Source organism: Protopterus annectens, chromosome 12.part0 (assembly GCF_019279795.1).
Source record: "Protopterus annectens isolate FY-2018-M chromosome 12.part0, PAN1.0, whole genome shotgun sequence".
NCBI lineage: Eukaryota > Metazoa > Chordata > Ceratodontiformes > Protopteridae > Protopterus > Protopterus annectens.
Window position 1 is genome coordinate 1,191,828,515 of NC_056746.1, and position 18,841 is coordinate 1,191,847,355.

The window sequence follows — 18,841 nt, forward strand, 5'->3', positions numbered from 1 at the left end:
CAAAAGGGCCTCATAGAAACAGACAACTGGTGCCAGTGCCATGGCCTCAAGCTAAATGCCAAAAAGTGTATAGTCATCCCTTTTGGCAAAAACAAAGTGCCCACAAATTACCACATAGGTGGAAATCCATTAAGTACAGAAGACGTAATTAGGGACCTGGGGACCCAAGTTGATAGCAATCTCTCATTTGACAACCACGTGGCCAAAGTGGTTAGAAAAACATTTTATATAGCCCACCTAATCATGAAGGGATTCACATCTAGATCAGGGGAGGTCATCGTGCCTCTTTACTCATCCCTCATCAGGCCCATAATTGAGTACAATGCCCCTTTTGGGATGTACCTTAACAGACACCTGCAGCAACTGGAAAGACCCCAAAAGTACCTCACCAAGAGGATCAAAGGGCTCAAACAGATGCCATATGCTGCCCGGTTAAAGAAACTCCAGCTCTACTCAGTGGCATACCGCCTGTTCAGAGGCGATCTGTGCCTGGCGTATAAAGCCATGTCCAACCCAGAATTAATGGACATGCTGCACCTCAGAAAATCCAAATCCCATCGAGCTACGCGCTCGAGAGACTTGAACCTCAGCACTGAAATAAATAGGACATGCTGGAGGGACAGATTCATAACCCAGAGGCTCCCTTCACTCTGGAGTAAAATCCCAGTCCAGGTTAGGCAGAGTCCCTCATTGACTCTCTTCAAGAGGAATGTTGATGAGTGGATGGGAGATCGTAGGTATACCCCGGGTATCACTTCTGTGTCACTGTTAGATAGAGGCACAGTATACTAACCTCGAAAAAGGGCATAGCAAAATAAATTTAAAATGGGTGGCGAAAGCCAAACACATTCTGGCTAGGCTTATAAATGCCCTAGGGCAGATAGCCTAGTATGAACCTATGAACCTATGAACATTTCTTATTGTTTTCTTCTGGGAAATATAGAATTATAGGTTAAACCCAATGAAAAATAAATCATTTATACAAAAAACAATAGTAAGGGTGGCTCAGTAATGATTAATCTTGAGGTTTTTTTTGTATTATCCTTATCTTTGGATGAAACAAAATTGACAGATATTTTAAAGAAAATGAATAATCACACATAAAAATTAACAAAAATGAAGAATAGAACCATAATAGTTTTAATATAGGAATAAAGCAAATTACAATGTATGGATGCATGTTTTTGATTGAAATTATTGGAAGTGACAGGGTGAGATGTAGTAATGTGTATAATTGAATAATATCAAATGTTAAAGATAATCTCTGAATTTGGAAATTAGCAATAGAAGGAGTGTTCTGAAAATGACAATGTGATTCTAGACTATATGTTGTTGTTGTTGTGTCTTTCGACTTTTCCCGGTTAGGGGTCGCCATAGCGGAACTCCGGTCTGCTAATGACTGGTAGTTGATTTTTACGTGCTAAGTTACTAGCCCTGATGCACAACCTTCAACGGAGGTACGCCCATTCGCACATGTCTTCACGCAGAAGATGCGCTAGCTGAGAATCGAACCGGACAGCGTCTTACTGTGAGGCGACAACACTACCACAGCACTACCACCGATTCTAGACTATATGCATACTATAAACTGGTAATTTTATCTTGAAAAACAGAGCTGTAGGTAATTCTTTTTTAAATATATACAACATACAGGAATGTATAAAAGAATGTGTATGACAAAATGAGACTCTGTTACACTTGTGTCTGATTGTTTATTTGCAAAATCATTTGCGACCTTGGGGAGAGACGATTGTAAATGAGGGTGGAGCTGGTACAATAAGAGGATGTTCTTTCCAAGAGTATAGTCTAAAACACGGAGACATTCAAAGAGGCCTGAAGAATAATATCAACTGTAATTAAGTGAACGATTTTTTTAGAGTAGATGTCTGTGTTAAATCTGAGCAACAGTTTTGTAAAAGAAATATTGTTTAATGTAAGAAAATCAATGCAATATACATTTAAAGTGAAAAAGGGAGGAAAATATATGCATCATACTCCACAAAAGAAATAAAAGTGTTATTTAAGTTGGGGAGTTATGAACTGCTATCTTGATTATTTTGGCTTAGATGTCTGCAGAATAAATACCAAACAGGAGAGGGTCCAACAATGTGGAAGAGATATGACATACAGTGTAGGCAAATAATGTGAGGAAGACAAATGTGCCTGACTGGTGAAGAGGGGAGTGGGGAATGAGTTGATATGTCCAGAGGAAAACTATTTTCAAATTGATTAATACTTGAGATAATCTTTAATCTGTATATGGAATGAGGAGTTAGAGGTCATGTCTTTAAGATTAGTATGGAAGGATTCCCAGATTTTAGGGTGTAGGATTGAAATTGTGTAGTTATTGTAATGAAGTCTGGTTCTAGGACACTGATGGAGTGGACCAGAGTGGTTAAGACTTCTTAAATTGGAACTAGTGGGTTATCTGAATAGGTTGGAGGCAAGGGAAGGACAGGAATCTTATTTGAGGAGCTTGTTGAGTTGGGATCCAATAGGCAGGTAGGTAAGTTGTTAGACAGGTAGCAGATTGGCTTTATTAATCATGATACAATGATGCTCCCTTCTAGGTGATAAAGAAACAGCAGATAGAGCTGCTTAGTTTGGACGGTCAAGGAGATTTTCTTGGATGCTACTGCAAGCAGTAGAAGTCCATATTCATGATTTGCTAGTAGAATACCTTTTCCTACAACATTCCTGACTGATCTGGAGGAAAAGGGGGAGATTTTATAGGACCAAAATAGGAGGGAATTTATGTTCTTCCATATAGGTTCTAGTTGAAAGCGAAAGTTCATTACTGGATCAAGCCACATACGAAGACATTTAAAGAAGATGACTTGATCAATGGGGTTATCAAAATGGCCATGGATAAGAAGTGATTGAGAGTTATTCTACCATTTAGAGGAGGTACCAAACACCATTGTTTTACTTTTGGAAGTATTCAGAATTAGCTTTTTGTTATTAAGCCATTTGACAAAATAAAGGAAGACAGCATGCAGTTGAGTCAAATAAGACCATGTCATCAGCACAAAATAAGAGAGAGAAGTGAGGTAAGTCAACTGACAGTTTATTATGAAAATGGAATATATATATATATATATATATATATATATATATATATATATATATATATATATATACACACACACACACACACACACACATATATATATATATATATATATATATATATATATATATATATATATGTACACACACACACACACACACACACACACACAAACACATAAAACAAGATCTCACACAGTTGCTGAAAGGGGGAAACTGAGACAAAACCTAATGCTTATCTTCTCTCTCTCTCTCTCTCTCACTGTCTCTGTCTCTTCCTCAGGTAAAAGCAGTGAGACTGTTTTGAAAGTGCATAGAAAAGACCTGATTGGAAAGATAATTTTTAAACCAGGGAACTCTATGTGGGATAATTCCAATTTCATGTAGGTGATCTAAAAGAATGTGACTGTCAAGCAGATGGAAAGCTCTGGTGAGATGCATAAATATGGCTCCAATGAGGAAGCCTTTGTCCATAGCCATGAAGATGTTATCAGTAAGTGCCCAGATGGAGTAGAAGTGCTCCAACCATCCAAAATGCAATGATGTTTTGAGGATAGTAGATGATATTAAGAGATGTAATGTGTAAGGTGACTGTAAACTAATTTTTCAAGGATTTTACCAAATTTGGGATAACTGGAGATGAGACAGAAGTCAGTGGTACAGAATGGGTTAGTTTTTTCAGGAGGGGTTTAACCATGGATGTTTTCCAGATATTAAGCATGATCTATCGAGTTAGGCAGAGATAATAAATGTGAAGGGACGGGGCTATGCAGTCCTTACATAGGAATAAGAACCATGGGAGAAGGTTGTTAGGACCAGCAGGTGAGTTAAATTTTAGTTCTTGTAGTGGTACTATGTGTTTTGTCTTATTTGCTTTGAAATGGAAAGTAGAAAGAAGGGGAAATACTGCTTTTAGCAAATCAAAGCAACAGTCCAGTCACCCTTTCCAAGTCATAGTGTACAACTGTTGACAGAGAAGGAACCAGAGGCTGTGTGTGTGTGTGTGTGTGTGTGTGTGTGTGTGTGTACTTGCCTTAGTGACTTTTTTTTATTTACATCATATAATATTGATTAGAGTTAGGTGATGTAACCATTTTCTCTTAGCTATAATTGCACCGAGTATGACAGGAATGCATACATTTTCACCAGATAATTAATTTAGCCTATTGTGTTTTAGAAGTCATTTGGAGACCTGATATGGAAGTCAGAGCGCACTGAAGTGATAGAGCTGGCCTCGGTTTCTAAGAGGTTTAATATTCAGATGTTGTGTGTGTGTGTGTGTGTGTGTGTGTGTGTGTGTGTGTATGTGTGTGTGTGTGTGTATGTGAAGGTGCATGACTGGAAATGTATCAGTGTACGCCTGCAAGTGTGACAAGTGTCTGTGTGAATCTGTGTGTGTGGAAGAATGTCTGTGTGTGTGTGTGTGTGTGTGTGTGTGTGTGTGTGTGTGTGTGTGTGTGTGTGTGTGTGTGTGTGTGCGCGTGTGTGTGTGTGTTTATGTGTCTGTAATTGCATATGCAATAACATTGCATAGGTTGTTCAAGGAAGACTAATACAGTTATTCTAGCTGCTATCTTCATAGCCATACTGGAGCACACAGTGCAGTGTTGTTACTGTTACTGGCATTCATCTTTCTGAAGCCACCTGCACCAATGTCTCAACAGCTCACCTACCTGCACTTAAACTGTCAGATTACAATGATGTCTCTTCTATGGCCTATGCTTTGCCTTAAAGGAATCCTTTTATAGAGGAGTTGCAATTCCAGTACCTCTCTTCTGGGTATATGTTTGTTATTTTCATATTAATAATTAACAAGAATTAAAAAATGTATATTGGCCTTAAGTGAGTCATTGTTTAAAAACAATGTTAGTGGCTCATGAGTCAAAACCAGTTGCACATTTGCAAAATGCTCTCTGAGCCCTGACAACAGTAGACATGAACTTAGAACAGTTTCACTGTCATTATTTTACCTCCATGAAAGGGTTTCAGAATACTTATCTCTCAGGACTTTCTAAGTAAGTGATATGACAAACTAACCAAAGTACGCATTTTAATTCTAAGCAGAGTAACTGGCACCAAAAATGTTTGTTAGTCAAAAAGTCCAATTCTCGGTCTAAACTACTTTGTAGAACTTCCAGTTTAGAAATTATTATAGCAGTCTGTTTTTCTCTCCATAATTTCGAGAAGAAGCATGCAACATGTGCAAAGAGAGCCTACATCTAACTGATACTTGACTGCTTCCTGATGTGTAAATCAGCTATAAAACTGTCATCAGTCATTTTCAGTTTGTCTGAATTTTTTTCAAAGAATCAAACAAATCTGCTTCAGTAATGATGATGAAAAAGTTGTAATTCATTTTCATTCCTATGACAACAATTAAAAAGGTGATTGACACACTTTTATGAGAGACAGAAATCTGTATTAATGTGCCGTAACTCTAGTATGAAGAAAGACTCCAGTAATTATATAGTTCAGAAGGCAAGTAGTTGTAATCCCTTGAATATGATGTGCCATCTCAGTATGTAGTATTATTACAAAAACAGTTGAGGTTTGCCTGTGCACTTTAATAAATACTCTATTATTTAAATAGGTATGATATTTTTGGTATGCGTATGTAGCCATATATTATTCTTTGTAATAATCAGCTCTTCCAGAATGGATAATGCCCTGTAATGAGCACCTTAACCATTGTTAATATAGCCATGTAATAGGCACCTCTATAAGTCAGTGATCATTAACACTGTCATACACTGAATGGTATAATTAAAGTAATTATTGTAAATATAATAAGCAGGCTTACGGATGCAGTTAGCTCAGTCATAGGAAGAGCACCTTGACAAGTATAATTTTACAGTTGTATACTTAACAGTTTTTACAAATTTGTTAATGTAGTCTTTCATTTCATTGACACTTTTCTGAAATCTTTAAACATTTGGTCTCTGTAAGAACAAAAAGGTTAAAATCTAATACAAATCCATTGATGTCAAAAGAAACCAAACAGACCATGCTGTGAAGGGACAAAGTCTGTGAAGAATGGTACAAAAATAAAACTGAGCATACCTTTCAAAAGGTTAGATATCTCAAAACTATCACCATGGAATTTGTTAAAACGGACAAGAAAACTTATTACATCAACTTATAACAAAAGCAATGATGCAATTCCAAACTTTCTGGTAATCCCTAAAAATGCTTTTGCAGCCAGTAGGTACTAACACACCTTCCCCTTCCACCACTATTAATAGAGACTCCATTGAATAAAGTGCAGTGCTAAGTTTCTACTGGTGTTTCCTGTTTGGTTACTGGTATTGGAGTTCGAGTGGTATTCCAGTTTATAACTAGAGACTCCATTGCTGTTCATTTCAACATCCTTCAGAACCACTTACCTGAGCCACACCTAGCGCATTAGTTCCTGATCTGGTAGCCCCACCCCCTCTGCTAAGTTATAGCTCAAAAAAAAAGAAAAGGTCTGATACCCTAGTTTGGTACTCCATACCAGATCCATTCTATGAGCTCCAAGTTGTAAAGAAGAAAAAAATAAATAATAAAAAAAAGAAAACTCTTTTCAAAATAAAGGAAAAACTTGTTCTTATTTTTAAGAACTGCAGTGAGCATCTTGGATGCAACTTAACACACACAAAGCACTGAACTGTATTTCTATACTGGCATTTAGAAATGCAGGTAAACAAATGAATGCAGGTATTGCAGTTCCTGATCAAGCAGAATCTCCCAATAATGCCCCTTAACACCTTGTGCCCAGAGCAGCTATCCCCCCTCACTCCACCCTAGCTATGCTTCTGCCACTTACAGATATTTACCCTTTATCCTCTTCCTACTACAATTATAAGAAAGTTACTAAGCAAACTAAAGCCACCAACTCTGGCTGCTAACAAACTTCCCACAATTTTCTAAAAAAATGCTGCAAGTGTATTAGCCTTTCCAGTCTCCAATCTGATCAGCTGGTCGATAGCTGAACACTATGCCCCTTCCATATGGAAAAAATTCCTTTATAGCATCACTTCGCAAAAGTGGTACATCAACTGAGTTTACTAACTATAGACCCAGGGCAATCCTACTATGTGCTAACAGCAAAAAAAAAAAAGTCATTAATTTAAAATGAAGGGTAAATCACATTTTACCAAATTGTACTGACTTAAGGGCCGCAGAGCTGGTTATATTAATTATGGTTGTAGAGGAAGTATGGTACCTTTATGTAGAAATCTACTTAAAAGAATTAAATTTGAATAGATTCCTCACACTTGACACCCACTATTACAAAATGGTGCCCATTATACAGCAAACTTTGCTGGCTGGACCCAGCCTCCATTAGAACACAAATATGTTATGTAGAACCCTACTCCCTTCCCCAGAGAAGGACAGTCAGCCAATCCCAGCTCAATCCTCCCTCTTCAAATCATCCTGAGGTGGAATCAGGATGCCAGTCACAGAGGTCATGGCAGGTGATAGGCTTGGATATACTTCATTAGGCAGGGATAATCTGTAGAAGGCCAGAATGAAACTGCCTTACTTGCTACAGACTCCTGAATTATTATACTCAATAGGATTGTTTCTAAGCCATTTTTATGATCAGCCTGATTGATCTGGTTTGTTATTGTCAAACAATTATATTTCATACAATGACTTCCCACTGGCAGCAGAGTAGTGTGAGAGTTGTTGCCTCACATCTCTGGTTCAGTTCATGGCTTTGATACTTTCTCTACAGACTCTGCATTTCTTTCTGGTGTTTGTATGCTTCTGGGAGGAGGTGACATCATGTTTCATGAACCTACCACATTCCAAAGCCTTGCCAGCAGGGGCGGCTCATGCTATTGGGCTGCAGGACAGCAGAACCCCCAGCTGTAAAACAAAAAATAAAATAAAATCAAAGCAAAAGTATAACAAAAAGAAAACAAATGCAAGTCCTGGAACATCGTGCATGTGCGGCATTTCCCGATATCCTGACTGCTGGTGAACCAGTCTGGAGCATGCGGACAGAATCCAGACGGTCTCACCAGCAGTCTGGATTAGGAAGACAGCATTCAGCAGCAAATATCCCAGAAGTCTACACAGTTACAACTGCATAGACTGGAAGGGGATCGGACTGCAACATCTGCAGGCTGGGTAGCACCCAGCTTGCTCTCGTGGGAAGGAACGTGTGTGTGTGTGTGTGTGTGTGTGTGTGTGTGTGTGTGTGTGTGTGTGTGTGTGTGTGTGTGTGTGTGTGTGTGTGTGTGTGTGTGTGTGTGTGTGTGTGTGTGTGTGTGTGTGTGTGTGTGTGTGTGTGTGTAAGCAAAATGCCCCACTTGCTATATACTGGTGGCTAGAGAACTCAGGATACATGTTGGTGGGTATAGAATACAGCAGGCTTGAACCCTGTAACCCTGTACCTTGGGCCCAGGTGGCAAGAGCCTGAATTCCCTACCCACCACCATTTGTAAAAAATTGCAGATTTTTGCCTCATATTTGTTCTGTTCTGTTCCTCATAAAGTCTATGTTTTCTGTATTTTTATTTCTTCCAGTCAATAGTGAGAGTGCAGTGGTAGCATTGTTGCCTGACAGCTATAGGTTATCTGGTTTGATTCTTGGCTGGGGTGCCTTCCGTGTGGACTCTACATGCCCTCCCTGTGTTTGTGCGAGTGTTCTCTGGTAACCTTCCATCTTACAAAGACATGTGTTTCTTCCTGGACCTCTGATGAAAATTGGCTTTTGTTCCAAGTCAGACTTTCCTGGTTAACAGATGTTAAATAAATAAAAATGACAAGCATTTGAATTTCAGACTTCATATTCTTCAGAAAGTACAATGTAACACAAAACCTTTTATTCTAGCAATTTTCTAAGTTTATAAGATGGATATTTGAAATTTGTCCCTGTTTTGGGGACTGTATTCCCCCATTATTGGATTCGTCCAGGTTTTTGTGCTAAGGTTGAGAGCTATGATAAGAACTGAATTCACTGAATATGTTTGGGTGCTGTATTCCCCCATTACTGACTTTGTCCAGGTGTTTTTTGCTAAGAGGTTGAGAGCTATGGTGAGAACTGAATTCACTGAATATGTTTGGGGGCTGTATTCCCCCATTATTGGCTTTGTTCAGGTGTTTTGTGCTAAGAGGTTGACAGCTATGGTGAGCACTGAATTCACTAAATGGTAACCATTTAAGATTCAGTCTTCCTCTCTTTTACAAAACAGCTGATTTGGCATAGTGGTATGTTGCTCTGACTGTTTTGCACAGGGTCCTGGGTTTAAGCCTTGGCAGTGAAATGTATAGTGGTAACACATCGATTTATTCTAGTAACTTTCCAACATTATACAAGCAATGTTTAAAATGTGTCCCTGGTTTTTGGGCTTTTGTCCCCCCCCCAATACATTTTGGCTTTTTCCAGATTTCTTGTGCTGCAAAGTTCAGAGATACAGCTGAGTGTTGAGTAGGGTTTACAAGGAACTGAGAGCTGCAGGGGAGCAAAAGTTTAGTGCTGCTTATGCTGAGTCTGCTTGCATTGTTAATAGCACAATAGGTTGTGTATCTACTTTTGATGCAGAAGGCTGTGGGTTCTACTCCCACAGTAGGTAGATGCATTGCTGATACTGAACTGTGTTGCAAAGGGAGTAGATGCTGCAGTCCTTTTTGGTGAAGATACCTAGTAACTATGAACCTGTTATCTCTTTGCCATCCATTCCCTATTGCAATATTACTAGCTTATCATTTTTTAGTGTAACATAGGCAATGTATTCCTCAAGGGCAACAGGCACTTTATTTGTAGATGAAACAATGAAATATAAAGTTGTTTGCTAGCAGCAACCTCTTCATTAGTTACAGATCTCTTTAAAGTGGAATTATTTAGATGACTTTTACTTCTTCAGAGATTGTGCATATTTACTGATACTGGTGGACTGTAGAAGTTTGAGTAGACTTTTATGATGGAAATGTTATGAATTGGGCAGTTTTGTCACTACTGGTGCAAGTATTTTGTTTCATTGATTACTGGAAAAATGTTCAAAACAATACATTTAAAATGCCCACTAAAACTGTACTGTATTATACAAGAAATATAATGTAATACAATCAGGAAGGTGTATCAAAGATCATGTGTATGTTTCGTGTGCAAGGGAGTTATGATTTGAAAACAGCCCAAAGTTAAATCTGCCATTGGCAAAATGTATTTCCTTTGAATGTGGGTTTCAATGCTGTTTCAATGAATGTGAGTTTCAAGGGCAGAGAAGTTTTAATACTAAGTCTATTTTCATTGTGAGACTGCATTGCTTTGTTTAGCAGATATCTATTAATGTTTGTGCTGTAAAATGTAAAATAAAACTTTCACATGAAATCCAAATCATCACAAAAGTAAAGCAGTATGCACATTACAGTGTTTATGGTAAATTGGGCAAAATAATCAAGGAATGGGACACTGGAATGGCTGCAGGGGGGGGGGCTCCATTCAACCATGATTTTGTGAGGGGAAGGGCAGCAAACTCAAAGACAGCCCCAGCTGAACTATACCTCTCAACTGTCCATAATTTTGCAGAATCAGTAGATTTTTGCTTCTTATTTTTGGTTTGTTTGCCATAAAATTTCTGGTTTTCTGGCAAATCATTTAGGAATGAAGTCACTAAATAATGAAAGAAATTGAGTTTCAGACGTCATAACCTTCTAAAAATGCATGCTAAAGCAAGACCTGTTATTCTATCAACTGTCTAAGTTTATACAAGAGCAATATTTAGTACTGTTTGTATGTTCCCCTAATATATTTGGCCTTGTCCAGATTTCCTGCATTAAGAGGTTGAGAGGTACGTGCAAATAAATTGCTTTATAGAATTAGGAATATCCAAACCTCTCAAATGTCCCCAATTTTGGCTCAAAATGTTGCTGTCCCCAAATAATCCCTCCGCAAAATGGTAATTTTGGAAGAAAATGGTGAGGGTTTACAATTATAAATAAATGTAATGATAAGAGTTATAGATTACTTTGATTTCAGAAATGCATGTAGATTCTCTTATTTTGTCAGCTGCTCAAGTTAGCAGTACTAATATTAAAAAGGTGTCCCTTCTTTGACAGGTTCCCAGCAGTATTGTGTGGCAATTTTATATTTTTGCATCACATTTTTGGTCCGTTTTTCGTAAAATTGTGGTTTTCTGGCAAATTAGTGGTAAATCATTAAAGTTTGAAGTTAGAAAATAATGGCAGATATTTGAGTTTCAGATTTCATACACTTCAAAAAATTCATACTAATGCAAGACCTACTACTATTCTATTATCTTTCGAAGTTTATAAGAGCAATATTTAAAAAGTGTACTTATTTTTTGGCATTTGTCCCAGTTTTATATATGGCTTTATCCAGATTTCTTGCTCTGAGGTTGAGAGGTATAAGTGTCAGAGCCATCACCGTCAGCCAGAGACATAAATTGTGACATACTTGTTGCACCCCACTCCCCCATGTAGTGATTCTCGATGTGTCCAAGCAAGGCAAGGAGCAGTTATGCAGTGAAAGTGTGCAGAGTATTCCCCCATCCAAGGTAGACACATGTACGACAGTGGCTTTTCATCTGTCCCTGATTTTGCAGAATGTTGTAGTTTTCTGTCATATTTTTATACTTTTGATTTATGCTTCTTATTATTCAGAAAATGCATACTGTCGCAGTGCCCTGTTGCTCTGTGTTTAAGTAGCAATGCTTTAATGACCATCAGGTAAGCTTGTCGGAGATTGTAAGATGCAAGTAAGCTTTAATAAGCATACTGTTAAAGAATTACCAACATTGAAAGCCTTTTTGTTGTTGCTATACAGAGAATATTTACATAACTAGATAATGTATAAGCCTTAGGTATTGAAATTCATATGACAGTATTTGTAATAAAGGACAGGATTACAGTATTTTCAGAACCTCATTACATTTGTTGGAGACTTGCAGTCATCTTTGCAGGTTTTACCTGTAAACTAAACAAAATGCCAATCTATCATGTGTGGTCCATAACCTGTGCAGTAATCCTTTAAGCAATTTATCTTGAGCTTGTTTCTTGTTTGCTCTTCATTTTTTACTTTGATCATGTCTTCTCCATGAAACAAGTAGGTAGTTGTCAGGCAGCAGGTCATTTTTGGATAAGAAACGTTTTTACAAGTGGGGGTATCAGCTACTTTCAGCATGTTACTTGGTACTTTTATAAAGCTGAATATAAATTATAATTAGAACTGCAGTGCAAGAAGTGGTTTGAGTTAAGTGCTGCTTGTTTTTTTTTATATACTTGATTTTGACTGGCATTCCAGTAATGTATTTAAAAAGTAATTTATTTTTTCATGCCTCACAACCTTTTTGTTTCCATCTAGATATTAAGTAAGCTGTCATGTAGCCAATGCATTGAACTATTTTTTCTTCTACACTTCATTTTGTCTTGATTGGACTCTTGTAATTATGGTTTGGCACCCAGGGCAGCATATTTAGTTAAAGTTCCAGTTGTTGGGGTTTTGAGCATAGCTCCACCCCTTTCTAGTCAGTCCAGCCCCTTCCCATTGGCCCCACCCATTCAACTGTCTCCTGCAGCCCCCCTTTAATTTGAAGTCACTAGCTGCCACTGCTTGCCAGCTGATGAATTTGTAGTCATCTACATTGTTCATATGTGTCCATTCCACGACTGACTTTCTTCTCTTGTCTTGTTCCTACTGCTTGAAGTATATCTGACCCTATAGCCTGCCATGACAATCTAGATACCTCATGAATCTGAATAGGATAAAGAATATGTCTGAAAGTGAACAATTGAATTCTCACACTAAAGGGTGCATGCAAGAAAAGAAAGGGATATCATTTTTTTTCAAATATACTGTTGCAATATCAAATATGTAGCATATTATTTTATTAAAATTACATAAGTATTTTATCTAAGTTTATACAATTGACCATTTTTTAAATTTCACAGTTGGCATCAGCTTTATCAGATGTGAACCTCTAAATGAATTTAAATGCAGTAGTTGTCTGATTTGTTTAAATGATGATAATGTTATAATCTAAATACTTATAATAAATATTTATCAGTCCTCACAGCGCAGTTGTATTTCCTGTTGTATACAAAGAAAGCCTTTATTCATATGCAAAATAAGGAATGCATGTATTAACATGTTATTAGTTTACTAATATTTGTTTTGAAAATAATTTTCTGTAAGATAAACTACTTTTTAATTCATCTAATTAGCAGATTCTATAAACTGGAATTTTTAATTAGTACCACATTGGTCTTGGATTTAACAAAGCACAGGATGACAAGGCTAAGGGTCCAGATTCCTAAAGTGAACATTGGAACTTGGTCATGATCATTAATGAGTTCCAAAACTTATGTTTGTAGTCAGAAATTCAGAAAGGGCATAGGAGTGGGGGTCAAACAGACTATTTTGAAATTGTGGGGGAGTTCTACATGTGCTAAGTCTCATACTAACGTAACACAGTCTGTCCAAATTCAGCATAATGTCCTGACACTGAGATAGCATCAGACTGGGGGCATGAACAGCTGAATATCTTAGCAGCTATCAGGGCACATTTTTTTAAGAAAAAAAAGTTGGCATGTCAGGCTGACTGCAGAAGCACAAAACGGTTGTTATAGCAACTCTGTACTGCTGTTTTGCATGTGGTATGTGCATGTAATCTAGGTTTCCCATAATATTTTTAAATCCCATCAGTCTGAGTTCTAAAACTCTAAATAATTATATGCAATCAGGGGAGATGTATGTTAAGACCAAATTTGGTATACCTTAGAGGATTCCTTATTCTCTGAGGAACATTAATCTCAGATTTAGTATATATCACTAGTAGAAGTGCAGGAGGTACAGCAACCTCCTCTGGGTTTGTGCAGGGGGTGGTGCTTGCCACCCTACAGAAAACATTGTTAATGTGTAACAGTGAGTTTACATGCAGGACTGTACTTCATTTTTAGGACATTTGGGACTCTTACTTTCAAATTGCAGAGTTCTGATATGTCACTGAAAAGCTCATCCTTTTCTGCATCTCTTCTGGTATATTATAGTGTACCACAGGAATCCATCCTTGGACCTTTATGGTTGAATCTCTTCATTAATAATCTTGCTTATGCCTCATTACATACTTACCTCATGCAATATACTTGCAGTGCTACTCTAATCTACTCCACAACCTAGATTTCCTCACTGCAATTTATCACTCAAGATTCATTCATTTATTTATTTATTTATTTAACAGGAAAGTCCAACTTGGAAAGAAGTCAATTTTCAGTGGAGGCCTGGGGAGAAATACTCCAGATGCATGTCTTTGTAATGTGAGAGGAAACCAGAGCACACGGAGGAAACCCACACGGATGCAGGGAGGACATGCAGATTCCACACAGAAGGCACCCCAACTGAGAATCAAACTGGAGAACCTCTTGCTGTGAGGTGACAATTGTACCGCTGCACCACTGAGCTGTCCATCTTATTGAAACTTGCCTTACCCATGCACAATTGCTCTTAAATCCCAATAAAACCAAAATTATGTTGCCTGTCGTACTCAGGGAAAAAGCCTATCTTTTTAGTCCTTTCTTCTCAAAATATCCATCTGGAAATAGTCCCTGAAACCAGATAATTAAGTGTCACCATAGACAATCAGCTCAGATTTGATTGCATATACAAAATGTAGCAAGAAAAACACACCAGAAATAAGGTCTTCTTTATAGAACTTCTAAACTTTCACTACAGATTCAAAATCACTGATACCTTTCCTTCTATCAAGTCTACTCTACGTTCCTCCTATTCTTATAAATATTAATAGATGATTAATATGAAAAATGTATCAGTCCTACAATGAAATTGCTAAATTTGCTACTAAAGTTATCTAACTCAACCCATCATTGCCAAGCCCTCAAACAACTAAATAAATTCCCAAACTACATCACATTCTCACACATAAACTTTCCTCATAGTATACTTTTCTTTTCAATTGTCCATCTCTGAATTCTCTACTTCAGTGGTAATCCCCCTCAAGACCTCTTTGATTTGCAGATACAAACCTCCTTAAAAAAATCAAACAACATGTCAGGCAAATCCTTATATGACACTCATAGCAATCAAATGGAATTTATTCCATATTGCAAATAGGCAGCTATCTTCCCCCAGTCTTTTCAAAGATGAACTAACAGAGTTCCTACAAAATTCTTGGCTCTGTCTTTGTTTCTGTGTCTGCTGTCCAGGTTAAGATCAATGCCCCATACTTAGTGCTTCAACAATATCCATATATCAAATCCATAACTGTCTTCAATGGGAAACCTTTAATGCATTTCAGCTAATTCCAAATACTTACTACTTAATGTTTCACTGGTTTTCCCATTATTCCTTTACTAAGTTTCCACCCTTTATATCGATTTCTTGATTCTCCTAATACAATTTTTTGGCATTGTTAACTTCTACTAATGAGTCCTTTTCCCAGCTCAAACCTCCAAATTGCCTTTTTGTATCTTACTGAATATTCCTTATTGTAATGCAAGTTACAATTATCTTATAGTAATACACTAATAACTGATATAAATTTTATTGTTTTATATTTATCACTGTCTTTACTGTGGTACAATATTTTGTTTTCGACCTTGTTATAATTATTTTTCTTTTCTCCCCTGTCCTCTGCTGAAAAGTGCCTTGCATGACCTAGGTGGACTATTCTGGTAAAACAAATGCAGCAAATTAATAAATCCTGTTCCATTCCTGGTGCTCAGTATTCTAAAATGTTTAAAGGGCTTGCAGTAGCATCACTGGAGTGGTACCTAAGTAGTGTTCTGTAAATAGCTACACTGAGAATCAGCCTTTTATGCTGAACAGCTGGGAGTCTTCTGAATCAAAATTGGCCATTTCCACTTATATAGAGATGCAAATTCCCTTTTTGCTAATATCACTTATTTGTAAATGAGGTACACGGCATGAAGAACTGCAATGAAGCAATTCATAAACAGCTGTAATGTTATGTTATATTGTTCAAGGAGGATACATACAGAAATTGCATTACATCACAGTTACAGGAGTATATTAGAAGAAAATAACCATTGTTTATATGGGAAAAGGAAACACAGGTTGTCATTCCTAAGCCAGTCCTTCAGAACTGGCTCACATGTACAATACATGCAAATTAGCTATGGTTCCCATCATACCACTTGCTAAAAGCTGCTGTTAATGAGTCAGTATAGTTTCAACATAAATGTTCTATTGTACTGGTTCTTATAGGTGTGTCTGTGTCTGTGTCTGTGTGTGTGTGTGTGTGTGTGTGTGTGTGTGTGTGTGTGTGTGTGTGTGTGTGTGTGTGTGTGCATGTTTATGTAGAGTACATATATACATATTATGTGTGTGTGTGTGTATATATATATATATATATATATATATATATATATATATATATATATATATATGTTTTGGCTTAAAACGTCCTTGTTTATGTATTTATTTACTTACAGTTCATTAACCAGGTAAGTACACTGTTCCAAGGAACCTTGTGAGGCATGACCAGGGCTATGAGGAACAATATAAGAAAGTCAAATCAATCAAAGAACTAAAGCTTATATGAACTGGCTGCAACTGTCCTTTAATGGCTTTTCATGTTGTCAAAACCTTTTCCATCTAACACTGTACCTTTTTTTAAATTTAAAATATTAGAAATTCCAGCTTGAAAGGAATTAGGGTGGCTGTGCTTAGCACAAAAAGCCTTCAAAGCATAATGTCTCACTTACAGACATGCACCTGGGGAGCATACACATCTATGTAGCCACTGAAATGTGGTTCCAGTCTATGGAAAACACTCATTGTGGTCTTACGTCTACCACCTTTCACTAATTTAGGACCTCTAATTAGCAACAAGGACATATCAATAGTTATTTAATATCTCATATATATGTGTCTTAGCTAATATGACACATTTTTCTTTACCAGTAATTACAAGTCTCCCTCTATGTCTCCAAGAAGAACTTACTGAATGTCTGAAAGCCCAATCCAGGCAGAAGTCAAATCAAACACCTTTCTAATAGGAGCCTTTAATTACCCAAGTATCAGTTGGCCCACCTTTATATCCAATTGTGGTTACATCCAGGCCTTCTTGACATCCTCCTTGACATTGTCTTAAGTAACTTTCTTGCCCTTTGCTCAGCCTCACAAGTATCTCCACTCTAGTTAACCATCATCAACTAGTACAGAAGCAGATTCTCTAGTCCTAGTAATCCATGTATATTATGGGGCCTGGAGCCAAACCAGTCCATTCCATTTTATTGACCTTTAGAAAATAAAACATAAACGGTCCAGTCATCTTGAAACCCCAAGCATTTACATCCTTACCCTAAGCATGCAATGTTATGACCTATTAAACCAATGTAAAAAGAAGACAGCTCCCTTCCAACAAAAGCAAAATAATAGTTAAACTCAATGTCCCATCTGATAGGATAATAGAATCAACAAATTATATAAGTAGATATGCAAACTCTTGTACATATAGAAACCTCTGCCTCTCTGATCTTATTAAATAAACATAATCAAATTAGTAAGGAACCAAATACTACAGGAAGCACCCAACAGTCAAGGCAACCATAATACATTTTTTATCTATGTATGTAAAATCTGCAATAACCCTAGCAGCATTCAAACTTCAATTAAATGAATAGAGTGGATCGTGTAAGTTCATCTCAGGAGTCACTGACACAGTGCCAAACAAAACATTCTCACATCTCAAACCTCACTATTCCTTCTCAGCTTCTCTTTTCTTCCTTTTTCTCCAACTCATTCTTTTTTCCTTCTCCCTAACATTATCTAAGTTAAATATATGCCCAAGCTGCAAAATCCTTTACTAATGCACTCTACGGGCACCTACAAGAATGCGTGGATCATGCTATCCCAAGCAAAGCCAAGACTCAGTCCTCCAAGAAAAGGAAACCAGTCTGGTGGACCCCTGCCATAAACAAGCTATACAATAGAAGGAGGAAACTAGTACAGAAAAGAGTAAAATTCCAAGAAGGGAAGACATCCCTGATCAGTATCAGCAAGAAACTATAATCCCTCATAAAATCATCCAAGGCGTGCTTCAAAAGAAAAATTGCCAAGGACTCCAAAGATAACCACAAAGCGTTCTTTAGTTATGTCAAGAATCTAAGTGGCAATGCTCAGATCTGCTCAGAAGTAGTGCAGAATGTGATCTAGTTTTGGACGTTTTATACTTTGAATAAAGTGTGGATTGTGTGCGCTGTCTCTGGATTCCTTTTGTTAGCAGAATGGCACAAAATACACTGAACCGACCGATATCACCAACATCCTGACAGACAGGTTCAGTGCAAACTTCACCCCCCTCTCACCCCAAAAGGGCCCATAACTATACCAGATGAATGCAGTGCCCCTGAAATCACAGACACTCAGGTTAAAACAGCCTTCTCCAAAGCCAAAAACACAGCATCAATGGGGCTGGACGGTGTCCCAGGCTGCATCCTACACAAGCTCAAAGAAGAATTAAACCCTCACCTAAACACTCTGTTCAAACTCAACCTCTCCACAGGCTACGTACCTATAAAGTGGTGCACAGCAATGGTTATTCCACTCCACAAAGGTGGAGCCACAACAGACCCCAGGAACTATCACCCTATAAGCCTGACTAGCTTGGTCTGCAAGGCTATGGAGCTCATCATCATGGATCTCATTAACAAAGACATTGGGAACCTCCAAACACTGGACTCTACTCAGTTCGGCTTTGTTAAGGGCAGATCATGCCTTCTAAACCTGGTAGACTTCTTTGAGACAGTTACCAAGGCTATAGATGAGGGAAAAGTGGTCCACA